Source organism: Rhipicephalus microplus, chromosome 3 (assembly GCF_043290135.1).
Source record: "Rhipicephalus microplus isolate Deutch F79 chromosome 3, USDA_Rmic, whole genome shotgun sequence".
NCBI classification, from domain to species: Eukaryota; Metazoa; Arthropoda; class Arachnida; order Ixodida; family Ixodidae; genus Rhipicephalus; species Rhipicephalus microplus.
The window spans coordinates 34,772,485-34,792,847 of NC_134702.1; positions in this window are offsets into that span (position 1 = coordinate 34,772,485).

Below are 20,363 nucleotides of genomic sequence, written 5' to 3' on the forward strand. Positions count from 1 at the left end.
CGGAGAGACGCCAGACGCGCTGAAACGCGCATATGTCAAAGCAACGCATCGCGCCACGCACCTGAGGGTAAATGGCAGGACCGGCGCCTGGCGTGGCAACGCCGGCGTGATGCGACTAAATAAACGCCAGTGAGCACGCTCACCGCGTCACGTCGAAATGTATTGGCGTCTTGACTGTGGCATGTAGTCATGTTCTCACATGACACGCATCTCATGATCATCATGTTTGCACCCGTCAGAGACTTTCGTCATTCATTGGCGTCACGTAATACCAAATTTGGCATATGTGAAGCTAGCGGAACGGCCGCGAGTGCATCATGAGCGTAACATGTAGTCATGTTGTTACATGACACGCATCTCATGTTTATCATGTTTGCTTCAGTCTCATACCTTCGCCATCCAATCAGGTACCGTAATACCAAATTTGGTATATGTGGCGCTAGCGAAACGGCCATGAGCGCACCATGAGCGTGGCATGTAGTCATGTTGTTACATGACACTCATCTCAAGATTATCATGTTCGCACCAGTCATATACCTTCGTTATTCATTCACGTACTGTAATACTAAAATTGGTATATGTGGCGCTAGCGAAACGGCCGTGAGCGCACCATGAGCGTGGCATGTAGTCATGTTGTTACATGACACGCATATCATGATTTTCATGTTAGGGTCTGTCGCTTGTGTCCTCCATGCAATCATGCCATACCATACCAGTTTACAACATGCCATGTGAACGAAACCACTGCAAGAGCTGCAGGACCATGAAATGTATATCATGACAATAATGACATGTATATCTTGATTTGCATGTTATGACTACTCAAATATGTTCTTCATACATTAATGTTATTCCATACCAAGTTTGGTATTGATAACATTATCTAAATGGCCAGGAGGGCTAAATGTCGTAGGTGGCTAGATAGATAGGTACGCTCAAAGTCGCTGAAGTTCGCTATGAAATGCTTCGAATTTAAAAAATTGGCCCCATATTTGCATGTTATGCTGCAAAGGTCGTCGAAAGACGATAGTCTTGCGTCTGGATAGAGTGACCAAAACGTTTATTTGATGTTCTGTGCGAGAAAGTCAGTGAATCATATGGTGGAAGCGCTGTGCTAGAGTGCTTCGAGCGTGCAGCGGAGGCGAACAAGCGCATCAAGTTAACTCACACGTTAAGGTCCCTAGATGAAACAAGGTAGCGTCACTCACTGTTCTCGAGCCGTCCTCCTCACTCTCTCGATTACTCCTCTTTTTCTCTGCCATCCGCGTCTGTAATTGGTGCATTACTTGCACGTGATCTTGCAAATGGCTGGTGGTGTTACTTATTATCATGCAAAAGGTTCAAAACGAGTACGCATGCGCATATGGCTCCAGCCGGATTCTCGCCGTGACCAAAGACAAAATTGTAGCCAGAACATAAACTGAAGAGGAGGAGCGTTTCGGTGTGCGCTAAGTCGACCAAGATTGTTTCGCCATGCTCGTTCAATGCAACATCTGCGTTTTTCAGCAATGCTGCGTTGCCGTAAAAAACAGAAAATGGTTGCGCTCTCTTCAACTTACCTCGTGCTTTCCGAGATGAAGCGCACCATGAAGTGCAACTATGAACCATTTCACGCGAATGCTTTCGTGCAACTCCGTCGTATGTCGACGCGGATCTGCGAAGCGAGTTCACTTGTCGGTTTTTATTGAAACGCCAGGCGCGCGTCTAATGCGTGTCTAGTGCATGCCAGTTGGTACAAATACATGTGGGTATGCACGTATACAGAACAGCTGTAGGTTGTAATCAACGCACCTTCAGAAACATTTCACTCTTGACCAGTTCCCGCTTGAGCCGAAACGCGCTGCTTCGAGACACCTCACCAGTAGAACTCTCACTTTTCAGGAAGTTCCCAGCACCGCATCATAATCACTTGGCATCAAGATTGTCCAAATGAGCACATTTAAAAAAAAACGTCATCGCAGTGCTGCTGGATGAGTGTTCGTACCAGTCTGGTCGTAGTTTTTTTCTTGCGTGTGCACAAGCCGGTTGTAATCAATCGTCACAACATCACGCCCTGTGGCCACTTACAGGATCCAGCAAGAAGCACGTTCACTGTGTCACAGCACGAACAAAACACAATCGGACTAGTTAGAACTCGACGAAATACCACGGCCGTGGAACTAAAATGTACTACGCGAGACGCCATGGCTAGTGGTGTTAAGTATAGAACTGCCCAACGTTGCCGGTTGAGTAACGCACATCTCGCTTGCTCTTGTGTTGTGCCGTTTATGTTCATAAAGGTAACTGTTTATTCTACGCCTTATTTCGTTCCATTTTGTTTCATTTACATCTATTCACCGTAGCAACAGAACCCAAACATTCGCTTTTGAATGAAAGTTTTAAACCTTCTAGGGGGCGCTTCAGGCAAGTAAGCGAGGAGGAAAAGGGAGGGTGTCGCTACCTTGGAAACTTGTTTCATCTAGGGACCTTATTACACGTCAGACATGAGTGCCATCTGGCAGTTATCTTGAAAAACGAAGCGCGCTCACCCTGCGCGCCCATCTTGGAGTTGATAAGGTGTGGAACGCAAGGCGACGGGTAGGTACCACCACCGTGTCGTCTTAGCAAAGCGCTGGAAACACTTGCCTTTTCGTGCAAGCATTGCCTGTTCAGCGCAACGTGATAAACGCTATGGTCCTTTTAATTCGTTAAATATGCCTTTTGTAGTTAGAGGCACACATACAGAACATCGACGTGTTATTACAATGTCTCTGATATGCGCAATGATTGCTTAATTGACAATCACACAAGTATGAACGCTGAATCTTGAGCAATATTGGTGGGCGGTGCGGATGAGATCAGCTGTTTGGGGTTTCGTGTGGCCACTTTGGTGTGGTTTAAAATACCGTTAAAGGTGGACAAACAGACAAGTATACAGACACACGGACAGAGAAATCAAATTTTTTATGTCGAAGTTCCCCAAATTGGCTTTAAAAAGATTACCATAAGCAAACAGGCGGTTCAGTGTGTATTCACCTTCCCATTAGCACAGGCCTTTCGCTATAATTTTCATCACTGCATTGTAGTAGTGCTATATCCAGGCTGCCTGCTTCTCACGATGTGTGAGTAATTGTTAAAAGCAAGGTTTTATAACGCCAGCTTACCATGAACTTTTGCGACAGACTTCAAAGGCTCACATTTTATAATCTCGTGAATAAATTAGCACTGTCACGCCATGAAAGAGGAGAGTGAAGAGAATCTTATTATTATGTTTAACAAGGTCGCGTTAATGTGTGGCTTCGTTAAAATAGATGCGCAGGAACACGGGATTGTGACAGGGAATGCAGCGACAAAGCTTTCGCGCAGACGGCTTTGTACTTAATTTGCGTAATTTGTGAAGCACTGTAACCCAGGCTCGATGTTAGCGATCACAGGTGATGCAGTAGCTGCTGTATTACATGCATTTGTTTCCGACATAACCTTTAGTTCTTTCTAGAATTTTCTTTGAGAGATCGAAATTTAACGCTCTACTTTATTGAATTACCAATAGTCGCTTTCTTTCGATGATGACCATAGCTATTAAGGCTATCCTGGTCAAATTTGGGCTCAAAAAGGCGTCCTGCAGGGTAGGCTTGTAACTCCGCTGTTTCAAACACAAATCCAAGAGCTCGGTCAAGGTTATGCAGTAGTGCGAATGCTGCGTAATTGTGGCCTTCCGATAAATAAGCATTGTGCTTTCGTCGTCCTGTGTACCAAACCACTAGAAGCAGTGAAATTTCGTGATAGTAATAACACGAGGAAAATATGGTGATCAACCAGCACACGGGCGCACAAGAAACAGAGTTCTATGCTTACAACTTGGTGTGGTTGAATCTTGGTGTATGTACTTTTCTTGCTTGCTGCTGTGTATAACAGTTTGTGTACTCGAGTCAGTGCAATACAACACAATTGGTGTGAACAACTGGGATCAGAATTAGTGCACACAATGCTTTCGTGCACGGATCTACACTACCAGTTGCTTACTAGTAGCGCGCATGGAAACAGAGTGCACGCTAATTGGCAACAACTGTAAGAATATTATTGTTCAGTCTTTAGCAAAGTGCTACTTGCCAAAGTGTAGCTTACTTCGAAAAATTTGGCTCCCTTGGGTGCGTCTCTTGAATGGCAAGCAGCCAGCCAAGAGGCTCAATGAGCTTGTCCCGGTCACAATACAGAGCCGTGTTATGGGAACATTAAAATATGACACCCGAGTATTTTCGTGCTGCACGCAATACTGTGAACGTGGCACCCCATTTGCTTCGCTCAGTTAGTAATGCACTCTTCCTGTCATCAGTACCGAGTCGGGCACCATCGATCTCGTCCCGTCCAGACGTCATGTGCAGCCGCGGGGCGCTTTTCCGCATAAGTAATCGATCATGCTACTCTCCGTGAAATTAGCACCGATCGGTGTTGTCATTTGTTTACTACATAGGCTCCGCGAAAGCCTCCCGATGTTTAGAGAATACGTATTTACGCTGACAGAGACTGCCCTTCTTTAAATTACGTTTTCATGCAGTGCTCTATACGCAACGCGAGCCCTGTTTGCCCATAAAAGATGGTGTTTTCCGCAAGATGTTCTCTGAACAAACATGCGTTTGATATATTCCTTTTTCTTGGTGATTTTACGTATTTTAACAACACATATTAGATAACGCAATCAGGTTTATAGTATGCAAAAAATCACCACGCACGCGCGCGCGCGCGCGCGCGCGCGTGTGTGTGTGTGTGTGTGTGTGTGTGTGTGTGTGTGTGTGTGTGTGTGTGTGTGTGTGTGTGTGTGCGTGCGTGCACACGTTCAGAATCGGTTCTATTGAAGAAAACAAAGAACTCTCCAACTAACCCACATTGACATCGAGCCGAATGCGGTGCCAGTATAGAGCATAAAGATGTCTAATCTCTCACAATGTTGTAAATTAATAAGCAACAAAGAACATGACACACGTGTGCCTTTGGCAGATGTCTCTTTTGTCTATCTTTTTGAAGGGGTTTTTGTATTTGCCTTAGGATAATAAAAGTGCGTCGAACGAATACGCATGTAGAAATTTCCCGTATACGGCAATGATACAAAGTGGAATGGAAATGTTCATAAGGTAGCTGCATTATAATATCCTATAGGCTCTTTCTATCAAGCTGAATTAACCAGACGAATAAATATGACTGTGAAGTCATCGATCTGTTTGAGATACTTCGGATGACACCGACGTATATTTCAAATCGAGATCATTTTGAGCCACCTAGGTTCCTGTGAGTATGCCGTCTGTATGCCCGCTGCCCGAAGGTTGGCTTTGAACTGACTTTACTAGTGGAAAATTTGTGTATCGAAAATCTGCGAGAGTTTTTTCAATGCCTATAAGCTCTATTCTTCCAAATAGCTCTCTCTATCAATGCAGGCAAAAAGCTGGCCCGCATCTTAGCAACCTTCATACCGTTACGTGTGATATATTGATCCTTAATGAGCCAAAATCAGGTTAGCCATTATAAGTTGATCGACGGCCTGAGTGAGCTCGGCAAATGAAGATGAACCTGTTAAGTACAAAGCCAGCAACGGAATTTCTTGTAGTTTTGTGCTGATTGCATAAGTGTTCATTACATGGAACCAAGGACAGAGGTCTATATGGGGTTGGTCACTACTCGTGTCATTTCTTCGTGATTGTCTCGCGTGCCACTCAGAGCTAGAAGCAAGTGCCTAATTATCAGACCATAAAGACCAATGTAGACGCCTACTGCAATGCGAATGAAAAAGTACTTCTGATAACGAAAGCCCGTGCTGTTTATATATATATATATATATATATATATATATATATATATATATATATATATATATATATATATATATATATATATATATATATCGAGAGAGAGAGAGAGGGAGAGAGAGAAATTATCTCTGCAGCATTCTTTTGCCATTTACGTGCGGGCCGCTTTGTTAACAGAATTATGCGTGTATACGTTATTTTTTTGTTTAGCTCTTTTTCTTTTACCTTCTGCTTGGCCGCACTTTCCTAAGTGGCTTATGACCAGGCGAAGTGTCCTGTGCGAAGACTTCGGTTAGTTCCAGACAACGACGAACTCGGCCACCATTTCATCCACCTTTGGAAGACACGCGTCACCAAAATGACCCACTCGGTCGGATGCGTCGAGGAAACGACCTCGGCGAGTCAGCAAGCGTGTTCATTGAGCGAGCTTAAACAACAACAACAAGAAAAGTGAACGAGGACGGAGAAGTCACAGAAACTTCCTTAGCTAGGACGTGTCTTCTTTTTGTCTTCTCTTATTCGCTATGTTGTCGAGCACTTGTGGCAGTGGCCTTTTCTTGCCTTTTGCTTTTTTTTCATGGATTTCGTGCATCCTTTCTGCAAGACCCGCCATCTATAGTGATTTCCCTCCAGCTTGTAGCCCCAGAGGCCTGCTTCCTTGGCAAGGCCAATGGTGTTGCTTGTGTGGCCAGGAATTAGCTCACATCAGGCTCCTTCATAAACACTACACCTTCTACGTCGTATACAGGGAAGGAAGTCGGGCAAGTTCTGTTTTGGCTTGAGCTCATGGAACTTCGTGGGTGTGTTACGTTTCGAGTTGACCTTGAGTGACTGCAGCGATCAGACAACTTTTTTTTTTTTTTTCGGTGTGGCTTCTCCACTCGTGTACCCACTGTTTGTGTCATAACTTGGGGGCAATAAGCTCTAGCATATACTTAAATGGTATGCCAAGTAATCATCAATGTGCACAACAACGTCATCAAAAGATACTTATCTTTCTCCCCCGGCGAGCATACAAGTTCAAATGATTGAGTCCAGATCGCATGCACTAAAGGATTCGTATTAAAACCAGAGCTCTATAAAAGCAAAGAAGGCCTGTCTTGTCATCTTCTTCCAGGAGCCTTGTTTGCAATGACACTAAATTTTGATGCTTGGGTCTTTAAGAGCAGTATTTTTTTCGTTTACCTGAAAAAGCAATTACCTTACGCATGTGCGATAATTAACTATAAATGAGGCATCAGCTGACAACAACTGGGGTACGTAATGGATTGCTTCTTTTTGCTACAGCAGTACTTCTTGTTTCTATGCACAGTATGCAGTTAGAACAACGTTGAATACATTAAAAATGACGCATTAGGCAGTTCGATTCTTTGCGAAACTGCGCAGATTTCCCACAACCGCTACTGCACTGCTGGTCATGCCTGGAACCACTCTGCTCACCTATCGACGCTGTTGTGCATCTAGTGAAAGCAAAATTAGTTTTAGGGGCGAAGCTCCTTATAGCGGCACCCGTTCGTCTCCCGTAGTATGTAACAAGTATAACATTTTGACCTCCAAGGTGGTGCCGGTGAGAGACTTCTTCTGTGAGTTGTTGAACAATAAAAAATAGTGCTCACTGTACATGCCAATGGCTGCTAATGGGGAATGAGAGACAGGAGCATTCGGCTTCTAGTTAACGTGCAAGCTGCGATCACCATTAGCAGCCATTGGCATGTACATTGAGCACTATCTGACAAGAAAGGGTTGCTACGTTATACTCGCTGGGTGTAACCTCCTTTGCTTTAGAAAGGTATAGCGAGCGTTGAGCCGCAGTGCCATGAATACAATGAACTTGTATATACCATGAATGAACTCGAGGTGGTTGAAAATGGGAAGTAGATACGAAGCGCAAGCCGTAAGAAAGTAAAAGCCGAATTCTCCGCCTCTTATTTCCCATTAGCAGCCATTGGCATGTACATTGAGCCCTATCTGACTGAAAAAGTTTGCTACGTCATACTCGCTGGGCGTAACCTCCTTGGTTTTCGAAAGGTATAGCGAGCATTCGGCCGCAGTGCCATGAATACAGTGAACTAGTATATACCATGAACTCGAGGTGGTTAAAGGTGGGAAGAGGACCCGAAGCGCAAGCCGTAAAAAAGTGTGCGTGTGTGCCACCTCTCGTTTAGTCCTTGGAATGTCCGCTGGATGGCGGTGCTTCTATATGGGGAATATATGATGAAAAGATGCGAGATGGTGGTACTTGGAGTGTTGAATGGATGGACGAACGGACACATAGACAGATGCATGGATGGACGCATGAACGGACGCAGGGGCGGCTGCATGGACGAACGCAGGGACGGACGCACGAACAGACGCACGCACGGACGGGCTGATGGACGCATGGACAGTCACACTGACGGACGCATGGACGGATGGAAGCAAGAACGAATGGACGGACGAATTCTCCGCCGCACTCTCCATCATTCACTCCGTGGATATGCTGCCATTTTTTTTTCTGCGACATCGTCGATACCAGAGGCAGCTTCGTGAAGAGGGAAGCGGGGTTTTTGTCTTGTGTGACATGCAAGAACAGCTGATTCTGGCAAGCCGCTGCCTTTCCGAAGACACCGCATTAGTGTATATGACCAGGTGGCACTGCATTAATGCGCGGCAAAATATTTACATGTATGTACCACCATGTATCCAGTCGGAACTGGGCGTAACTCTGAGGTTTGCATCTCATGGATGTAAGCGATTTGTTAGTGCAGCGCGTCTAAGTCGAGCGATGTAAAGTTCTAAATGTCAAAAGTCTATATTTAATGGTGCGAGGGCATAATGAAATATAGCTTCAATGAATTCATTATGATAATGTGCTTGCGATGAACCATGATTAGTGAGCTGACATAAATAAGTGTTCAGTTCGCGAACGGTCACGTAATCTGGTTTTGCAGAACTAGCAAGACGCGGTCATATGCATCCTGTCGCAGATGAAACAGTATTCTGCCATTAAACATAAACTAAACTGTTGTAGATGTAACAAAATAGCACTTATTGAGTGCATGGAAGTTTTGTACAATATCAAGCAAGTCTCACAATGGTACAAGGTGCTTGCTTAGAATAGTTGGGGCTTGTCGCAGACCCAATGTTTTAACAGTGCACAACCCGGATGCCTTACTTGTTTTCATATGCAACTTGAAGCCCTTGCTTTATATGCTTTGAAAAATGTAACAGCTAGTGGTGCCAACTCTTGACTAATTAAAAAGCTGGGCGGCTTTTGTTGTTGTGGCTTATACTTTCCTTTGTTCCATCACACGTTTTCCCTCTGTATTTTTTTTTGGGGGGGGGGGGGGTAGCAAGCTTCTTATGGCCAAGGGCAATCCCTCCCTCCGGCTTAACCAGCAGCGTCTCCCTTATTATACAGAAGATGGCGCTGTCTCATACAGATGCATGCAAGGAGAAGAAGGAGCAAGCAAGTTTGGAAAAAAATAACAGGTTCATCCGGTTCAATGGTAGCAAGACCCAGCTTCAGCGAAGTAGTGGTGGGGCTGGGAGGGGACAAAGCAGCCGGCGTTACAAGTGCACTTAACCCCCAGGTGCCGGACACTCCAGCTGAAAAGTCACAGCATGGGATAATTGCCGGGGACACGAATTTAAATCGATGCGCAGAAGCAATCAAAGAGAGGGTAAGAGGTGATAAGAGGGTTGCAGTAGGGACGTTCCCAGGACGCAAGCTGGAAGCAGTCATGAGGCAAGTGAACGCAAAACTCAAAGCTACAGCTCATGGACGAAACCTTGTGATAGTTTCAGGTGGTTTAAATGATGACTTAAATGAAGATACGGCAGGACTAGCGACCACATTGGCGAAAGGGGTCGATGACATGCGCGCCATTTCTCCTCAGGTACATGTGGTAATATGCACGATACCGGTGGTACAGATGCGTGACGGCAACTTGCAAAGAGCAGTAGTCAACGAAAACAAAGAGATATGGCGGATAAGTCGAGAGAAAGGCTTTTAGGTGGTGGAAATAAACAGAGAGGTGCATAGGTGTGGTGGTTTTCAACGAGACAGAATCCACTTCGATGGGCGGCTAGCTCATGAGGTGCGTTGGCGACTTGCAGGACACGCAGTAGCTTTTTTGGGGGGCACGCGGGTCCTTCGAGATGCAGGATAGCTAGTAACGAGGAAAACAACCAGGGAGACTCTTTGACAGGTGGTATGGACAGATACGATTATAATAACATGGCACCAGTATCTAAGATAGGAAGAGTCCGGGGCAGAAATAGACGTAGCCACGAGCACCGAGCCAATTCAGACATAGGGTATATTAACATGCAGGGTGGTAGGAACAGGCTGAAGTGGGAAGAGATAGAAGAACAGCTAAAGGAGGAGAGGCCAATGGTATACGGTTTTGTAGAAACATATCTCAGGGACCTGGAACAACCTCCTAACAATGCGTTCTACGCGTGGGAATATTGTAATAGAACCGAAGGCAGTAGAAAGGGGGGTGGTATTGGGGCATTCATTCATAAAAGTACAGACTGGCAAATGGTTAAGCAGGAGTGCAAGGAACATTTTTGGCTAAAAGGGAAAGTGGCAGGGTAAGTGACACTCCTTGGCTTGGTGTACTTGTCGACGGGGAAAAAAAGGCCAGAGAGGAAAACCAGGCAATGGTGGAGCGTATATCAAAGTACATTGAGGAATAAGGAGGAGAGTGCGAGATAATTATACTAGGAGATATGAATGCGCACATAGAAGATATATATAGGTATACCAACCCGACAGGCAAAGTGATCATGGATATGTGTCAAAGGCTTGATTTGATCATTTGCAACAGTACTGAGAAGTGTGAAGGGCAGACAACATGGGAGGTAGGAAGGCTGCAGTCGACGATAGATTACGCACTGATGGCTCAGAGCATGTATTATAGGCTCAGGGTTATGCACAAACATGAATGTGGCTCCAGAAGTATGGGTAGTGATCACAAACGTATAGAGCTAAGTTTTGGAAGAGCAATGAAAGTAGGAAGGAGACAAGATGAGCAACTACAGGAAAATTTCAATTCAGAAAGGCAAATAGAAATGGCTATAAAAAATTGATAAAGTAATCACTGAGAATAATAAAACAGTGTGGACGTACAAGAATCTAATTACACTGTTTGAGCTAGAGCTTGTTAAGGCACGTGGCAAGTAAAAGAAGACACAAACCCAAGAGTTGGTGGGATGAGGAAGTTAAGAGAGCCATAGCAAAACGTCAGGAAACCTCTAGGGAACACAAACATGCAAAGCAGCGGGGTGAACCGACAGATGATGTTGAAAGAAAATCAACATCTTTCTAAGCTGTAGAAGGGAAGCATCTCTTTTGATCAATGAAAATATTAGAAGAAAGGGAGCTCGGTGGCTGGCAGAAGTACATAAAAAAGGATATAAAGGCAGCTGCTAAATTTTGTAACCATCTGAACTCCCTAAGAAATGAGACGAGCCAAGAGCAGAGGTTCATAACTACAGCTCAACTTGCTAGGCAAGAAGGGGACGAAGCTATTGAATATATATGAACAAGGGTGACAGAAAAAAAAATTCAACAAATAAGTGCCTTGTGCAACACAATAGACAAGGATGAATCAAGGGGCGCAATGGGTTCATTTTCACAACGAGAGTAGGAAAGGGCTGAGAAGAGGGTTCCTAGCAGTACATCAACAGGCCCAAATGGCATTTCAATTATGCTGATTAAGATATTTGGTACAAAGCCTAAGCCGAATTTGAGAGAGGCAGGGAGCAAAATAATATTCTTTGGTAAAGTCCCCGATGTAGCGAAACTTAGCAGGATGAGCATGATCTATAAAGGAAACGGGAACAAAGCTGACATAAACAACTACTGTCCTATAACAGTGACATCAGTGGTCTACAGACTGGTGGTGCAGATAAGGGAAAGACTGCAGGCTTGTATAGATAATGATGGGGTGTTGGGGGAACTGCAGAATGGGTTTCGGAAACACAGGAGGTTGGAAAACAATCTGCGCTCACTGACGCAGTGTATTGAAATAGCAGAAAAGGAACACAAGCCCCTGTGGCTAGCAATTTTGGATATCAAGGAAGCGTACGATAGCGTGGTCAAAGAGCACTTGTGGGGAATACTGGACACACTGGGTGTAGAAGATGGAGTCACTAATCTTTTAAAGGATATCTATAAAGGTAACAAGGTAATTATAAAGTTGGAACAACAGGTATCCAAGCCCACAGAGTTGAAACGGGGGCTTAGGCAGGGATGTCCTCTGTCACCCTTGTTATTCATGATGCACCTAGAATGATTAGAGGCCAAATTAGAGGGAAGTGGACTGGGCTTCAACCTCTCTTTCGTCAAACAAGGAAAACTGATTAAACACGCACTACCAGCATTGATGTACGCACATGGTATAGTGTTAATGGCCGACAACAAAGAAGATTCGCATAGATTGCTGGACATCTGTGGTAATGAGGGAGATAGGTTAGATTTCAGATTCAGTAAAGAAAAATCAGCAGTCATGATGTTTAAGGTTAATGAAGGTAGTTGGCTTAGAATACAGGAGGTGATGCTAGAGATAACAAATAAATACAAATATCTGAACGTATGGATAAACAATGAGATCGAGTACCTAAGGGAACACGAAATATACGTGACGACTAAATGTAACAGGAATGCAGCGGTGTCGAAAAACACGACACCGTACAATTAAAATAGGTATGATGTTGTAAGAGAAATATGGTAAGGGGTCATGGTTCCTGGTTTGACGTTCTGCAATGCGGTCTTGTGCATGAGATCAGAAGTTCAAGCAAGACTAGAAATTAAGCAACGTGGTATAGGTAGGCTTGCCTTAGGAGCTGACGGGAATACCTCAAATCAGGGAGTACGGGGAGGGTGGTAGGGAGGGAGGGTGATATGGAATGGACATCATTTGAGCGCAGGGAAGCTAGCGACATAATAAAATTTGAGGAGCGAGTGAGAGAAATGGGGGAGGAGCGTCGGGCTAGGAGGGTATTCAACTGCTTGTACATGAGGAATTTCGATACAACATGAAAGAAGAGAACCAGAGAATTGACTGGTAAATACTTAGAAAACAGCAGGGGGCCCAACCAAAAAGAAATATTGGTTAAGAAGAAGGTGAAAAAAGCTGAAACCGATATGTGGAGAATTGGTATGATGAAGAAGTCCGCACTACAGATCTATCGAACTTTTAATCAAGAAATTGCCAAGGAAAGGATTTATGATAACACTCTGGGTAGTTTTCTGCTGTTTCAGGCCAGGACGGGAGTATTGTGAACAAAGACATATCGAGCCAAATATGAAGGGGCAGACACGGTATGCACAGCGTGTGGAGAGGAAGAGGAAACTGCCGAACACTTGATAATGTTCTGTGAAAGGCTTCAGCCTATAGCTCAGGATGAGGGCGCATAGTTTTTTAAAGCACTGGGATTTAGGGACAGGGAGGGCAAAATATACTTTCAGCGGGTTGAATTAACTAGAAGGAGGTTGTCTGATTGGTGGCTAAAGTCTAGACACGAGTGAAAATTAAACCCTTCACTGCAAAGTACCAGTCCTCAACCACACTAGTTAAAGAAAAAAAATAAATCTAGTTTTTGGTTCACTGAGAATAAGGGCTTGGTGGCGTTAGCCACCGTCCGATCTAAAGGGTACAGCCATATCAATCCATCTATCCAGTCGAGCATGCAAACTGCACATGAGTGACACTATACTAGATGGCGCTGTACGCACTCTGTGTTGTCATCACTATTTCTTGTCTAGTTTTCTACATGGCGCTATTCCATAAAGATGTGTGCAGTATTGCAGGTTGGTGAATGGACACTATATGGCGTTGGAGGTGTCACTGCTCTACAATTAGCTGCTGCGGGAGCTCCGTGGGGCTCTGACGGCGCACCCGTTATCTCCCGTTGTCCTGGATTGTCTCCTACGTGTCGGATCGCGAGCGCGGCGGCGGGCGGATCCTGAGACGGCGCACGCCAAGGAAGCCTGTGCGAAATGGGCTCAACGAGAAGCAGACCATGCAAGGCGAAAGTGGGAAGTGCAGAGGTTCTCGGTGATTTAGGAGCGATTCTCATTAGGGTTGTGTCTGTCATTTCTCCCTTGTCATACGTAACCACCAGTGGCACAAACCCGATATAGAGCGGGTATGCGCCACACAGGATGCGAGATAAGAGATGGCAGTATTTGGAGTGTTCACTAGATGGATGCACGGATGGACGCATTGACGAACGGACAGACAGACTAGCCGATGGACGGACGGATGGACGGCCGTGCGGAACGGGCATGTGCCACAAGGGATGTGAGATGCGAGATGACGGTACCTGGAGTACTCACTAGATGGACGCACGGACGAACAGATGGACAAACAGACATGAAGATGGTCGGAGAGATGGAAGGGCAGGCGGACGAACGGACGGATGGACGCACAAACGGGTGGACAGAAGAATGAACGGACAGATGGAGGAATGCACGGCTGGACGCATGGATGGTCACGCGGACGGACGGAAGCAAGAATGAACGGACGGACGGAAGCACGGACTGGCTGACGAACGCTTCACCCCACTGATGATCATTCACTCCGTGGATATGCTGCGATTTGTTTTTTTGAGTGAGGTTCTCTGAGGATTCAAGGTATCACCGAAGAATCTCAGGAGCTACGTCCACCTCACCATTATCCATTCCATGTATATGCTGGCCTTTTTATAATCTTTCTATTTTCTTTTCTTCATTTATCCAGTTGCCCCGCCGCGGGGGTCTAGTAGCTAAGGTACTCGGCTGCTGACCCGCAAGTCGCGGGTTCGTATCCCGGCAGCGGCGGCTGTAATTCCGATGGAGGCGGAAATGTTGTAGGCCTGTGTGCTCAGATTTGGGTGTACGTTAAAAAACCCCAGGTGGTCGAAATTTCCGGAGCCATTCACTACGGCGTCTCTCATTATCATATGGTGGTTTTAGGACGTTTAACCCCACATATCAATCTATCAAATAATTTATCAAGTTCTTTGTCTCCCTCTTCCTGTCTTTCTGTTTCTTCCTGTGATGTGTTTTACATTCACCACTTCTTTTTCTCTCCTCCTAACTATCATTTCCCTTTCCGGGTCATACAGTACTATACTACCCTATACTATACTGTACTTTAATATACTATATTATACTACGCCACAGGACACCTATATAAAGACTATACTTTACAAGGTTATCCTTTATTTGCTAGTGGGCCTGCATTACCGAGTGGCTCACCTTTGGATCATGGTTATACGGGTTGGAATCCCGTATCGTGCAGATTTTTAAAGATAATAGTCTTTCTTAAGGACCTATAACGGAAAAACTTTGGTCTGTATGTCTGTCTGTCTGCCTGTCTCTCTGTGCATTTGTCTGTTTGTCCGCCTTAACGATACTTCAAACGGCACCAAACGGCTAGCCCCATTCGCAGCGCCCACCAATATTGCACAAGCATGAACGCTCAACCTTGAGCAACATTGGTGGTTGCTGCGGAAGGGGTCGGCCGTTTCAAGTACCCGATACCAGTAAGAGTGAACAAACAGACAAATGTACAGACAGACAGACAGACAGACAGACAGACAGACAGACAGACAGACAGACAGACAGACAGACAGACAGACAGACAGACAGACAGACAGACAGACAGACAGACAGACAGACAGACAGACAGACAGACCAAAATTTTTGCGTCGAAGGTCCTCTTTAAAAACAATTATTGCGCATATCTGAGGCACCATAACAACACTTCGAAGTTTTGTATGTCTGCCTTTATACGAGAAGAGGCACACACAAGTAACTCCGAGGAATGTAGCACTTATCGCGCTGCACTGACAGTGCAACGCGATGTTCAAAAAATTGGCAGTATATCCATAGAGTGAATGATTGAGAGTGGGGCGAAGCATCCGTCTGTCCATTCATTCTTGCTTCCGTCCGTCCGTGCGTCCGTCTGTGTGACCGTCCGTGCGTCCATTCGCCCGTCCGTGCGTGCGTCTGTTCATGCGTCCGCACGGCCGTCTGTGCGTCTGTCCCTGCGTTCGTCCATGCATCCGCTCCTGCGTCCGTCTATGCACCCATCCGTCCGTGCAGCCATCCATGCGTCCTTCCATGCATCTCTCTGCGTGTCCGTTCGCCCATCTATTCAACACTCCAAGTACCACCATCTCGCATCTTTTCATCATATATTCTCTGTACAGAAGCACCGCCATCCAGCGGACATTCCAAGGACTACACGAGAGGTGGCACACGCACACTTTTTACGGCTTGCGCTTCGTGTCTACTTCCTACCTTTAACCACCTCAAGTTCATAGTATATACTAGTTCACTGTATTTATGGCAATGCGGCCCAACAATCGCTAAACCTTTCTAAAACCAAGGAGATTACGCCCTGAGAGTATAACGTAGCAACCCTTTCTTGTCAGATAAGTGTTTAATGTACATGCCAAATGCTGCTAATGGGGAATGAGAGACAGGAGAATTCGTCTTTTAGTTAACGCGCACGCTGCGAATATTTGATTGTTCAACAACGCACACGAGAAATGTTCCACGGGCACCACCTTGCAGGTCTAAAAGTAAGACTGGTTGCACCCTGCGACTACGGCTATGACAACGAGGGACGAATGGGTACCGCTTTAAGGAGCTTCGCCCCTAACAGGTGTTTCCAACGCTTTGTTACGACGTGACGGTGGTGACACCTGCCCGTCGCTTTGCGTTCTACACTTTATCAGCTCCGAGACTGGCACGCACCTTTCTCCGCGTGCTGCACGCCTTCGTTTTCGAAGATAACTGCCAGATGGCGCTTGTGTCTAACATGCCTCTATGCGCTCGTTCGCCTCGAGGAACTCCTGGAGCGCCTCCAACGCTGCGTCTCCAGAATACCATTCCCCGAGTTTTTGCGCAGAACATCAAATAGACGTTTTGTTCACTCTCTCCAGACGCAAGAATATTGTCTTTCAACTACATTAGCGGTGTAACATGCAGATTTTGAACTAATTTTTTTTTGCTAAGAATTTCTTTCTCGTTCGCAGATCATGGATGCATGTAAGGGACCGAAAGCTTTCAATGCTTTCTGTCCGGGAAAAAGTTCAAAACATTTCACGTGCGAGGGCAGGGGAAGGGGAGACATCCATGCAGTCGAACAAGAAAAATGTGAAAATTGCTTTCGCTGTCGAGTAATGTTATGCGGATGCTTACAGAATCCAGTAAGTTTGACCAGACTGCCACGGAGCAGACAATGTGCTGAAAGTAAGAGAGGCATCTCTCATCTCGACGCTGCTCGCGAGCAAATTTAATTTCGAAACCGCTGGACAGGGGCTGTGGTGAACTCGTTCACGCATTGGATATGCGTCGCATAATGAGTCAGGCGTTGCCTTGGGATGGCGTATAAACGGTGCACGAATGATTGCGACAGCAGAAGGGAAATGGCTTATATCTGGACAAGGAACATTCGGTGGTATTGGCTAGACAGAAGCTCGGCCTGCTTACAGGGGATGGTTTTGGAAGACATTTCACAGAAGTTAGTGCCGCGTGCGTAAATTGCAGCTGCCATCTGCCAGGCGCGTGTGGCTGGTATCTGACGTGAACGCGGAGGCTAATTGCTTTTTAGACTTTGTCTCTTTCATAAGATAAGAAGTATAGAGGTTCATTCTGACAAAAAAAAAGAACAACTGAGATTTCAGCCTGAACAAACCTTTTCACCTGCTACGAAGAATCGGGAAAGGTTGTAACGAGAAAACAACGAAAAAGGTCTTTACTAGAAGCATAGAAGTCACGGCGAAAGAAAAACTTGTCTGTACGATGACTTTTCGCAGTCGTTACCCATTTCACTTTCGAGCAGATGCTTGCTTGAGATATAGTTGGGTGTTCACATATAGGTAGCATAAAAGACAATGCTGTGTAAAGTGCTCGAAATATTGGTACTAGAAAAAAGTCATCGCGACTGCAATTTAATGCCATTGTAATGTGGCTGTTCACAGCTATATTGATTGTCCGTTTTACGTGCCAGTGTTCGCTCGTTATTTCATTTTTTTGTCGATGTATACAAACAATGCACTTTAATGTTTAAAATATTTGCAATAGGAGTCTAGTGGACAGAAATAGTTTTAAAGCAGTGAGCACTCGCATACATTATCATCGTTTAGCTCACCGCACCCTAATATGTATAAACGGTCCTATAACCACGTAGTTCCAATGTATCGTGCAGCCAGCACTAATGCACCATTATTAATAGGATAACCGTGTACTCACGTACTTTCTATAAGGCTTTCAGAATGAATGCAGAACTATTGTCCACGATAAAGGGAATACCTCAAAGAAAAGAAAGAAGAAGAAAGAGAAAAATCTCTACGCCAACACTATAGGTGAACCTTCTACATAAAAGACTGCTCAGTCACGAAGGAAGACATGCCAGGGAATTCGGGGCCGGAGACTTCCCGCACCGGATGCGGCTGCAGGAAAGGAAGTTCCCAGGTCGATACTGCAAGAAGTAAAGGAAGCAGATGAACCTACCGGCACAGCGGTGCTCCCTTGAACGATGTGGAGACGTCACCTTCTCTACGTGACACCGAAAGTCAACTCTGTGTGTGCCAGTGTATTTGTGCATTATTTTATGCCATTCCCTGATGTCTTTTGTTCAGACAGGCACGAAGAAGAAGATTAATAGACTAGACATTGAACGCTAGTAATCTACAAGTGTTGGGTATTTGGGTTCATTGTTGCAGATATATGTTGGTTCGGTATATATGCCTACTAAGTAATTATTTATCACCCCATGCAGAGGCATACTTCGTATGGTGCTGAGTAACAGTGATTAATATGAAAGTGTGTATTACTACTACAGGTGTAGAGAGACAAACAAAAGAACTGGCTCATTCACTGGAGGTCACCACATTATCAGAGGGTGGCATGTTCAGCTGTGAGCAATGTGGTTGTGTCGCATCCCCAATACATCTCGAATAAACTGCGAATAAAAATAACAAATTGGTAAACTATGGTTATGTGCGTGGTTAACAAAAAAAAAAGGTCTCACACTCGTGTCATTTAGTCTTGTCCATCGCCCGGTTTTTTTTTCGTTATCGCTTTTTCCCACTATTGTATAGTCTCGGTTATTTTCTCATTATTGTTTGTGAAGCGATGCCGATGGAAGGTAGCCCGTAATAAGCTTGGCACTAACAATGATGGCACTGCTTTGAGCAAGTAAGATTTGCATTGGGTATGAAAAATTGTGCTACGCCTGTAGTTTTGGAGATTTATTCAAAATCAGCCGAAGTATTAAACACAGCGTCACGTGAATTATAACTAAAATGATCTCAGCCCTAACGTTATCGCGTAGCTGTTATTGTGTAGTTTGAAACAGGGTGACTTATCCACGGAGCTGTAGGGCTGTTTAAGCGTTTCGCCATTTCGAAGATATTTCATGGTCGTCTATTGCTGCTGTACGTTGGACGAAGCAGCTGGCAGCACTATCGCTTACAAAGTCAATATTTTGTTGAACATGGAGCAGTCTTTCATCAATATTTACAATAAAGACATGATGTTGCAGAATACCTGACGTTTTCTTCAAGCAAATGATTGCATACTTGGAATGCGGCTGCAGCGAAACACACTATCAAAAGTTGTTGGCAGAAACTTGCAGCAGTCTCGCGTTGTTGTAGGTTTCTCAAGCAGCGGCAACTTTTTTTTTTACCATATATCAAATCATTTAACTGCGCGGAAAAAAACTGTGGAAAAACTTTGTCCTTACAAATCCGGACGTCCTTGGGCGGTTGTCAGGTGCAAAGAAGTTTTTGAAAACAAGCATGAATGATCCGGCACATGACCATGCACGGGAAGTGAAGACGTAACAGGGTGCATATAAAATGCGCTTTAAAACTTTGTCCCGCATGGGGACGTAGAGATGCAAATAGGTGTGCAAGAAAAAAAAATTGGATGTGGTGTCTGTGACAGCGGCATTTCTATTACTGTATTCAACTATCAGGTGAAACACCATGGCCAAAAAATACATTTTTTTGTGAAATAGAAACGCACATACGCTAACACAAAAAGGAAATGACGTGATAGATGGTTCAGGCGGCGTGTTCTTTCATAGCACACTTCATTAAATGAAATCATGCGACATTTACTTGTTCCCAAATGTCCCAATGTCGATACATATGCCTCAAAACTCAAAGATTCACCGACGGGAAAGTTGGGGATGCTTTGCAGGAGTTTATTAAAGCTTAAAGAAGATTCAAACTGTAGAACCTATTATTACACCTAAGTTACCCTTTTTCTTCCAAATCGCTTTATTTATTTATTTACTTAATGTTGTTGGCAAAACCATCTGCTTCCTTTTCTATATCTGCTCATTCTGATTCTCCATTTTTTCATTAAATTTCTGCCCCTTTTCAACTGTTTAAAAATCGTGAGCTAACAAATTAATTAACAGTATTTTGTCAGAACTACCCGGTTCTTGGCCAATCCTCCAGCGTGGGTGTGTGCCACAGTTTCCAAAGCCAAGATTTTTTTTTGGGTGGGGGGTGGGAGAGGGGGGCACTCGTTGAAAGATGCGAAAAGTACTCAGGCAAAAGGCCGTAATGCTCCGAACTTCAGGGTGC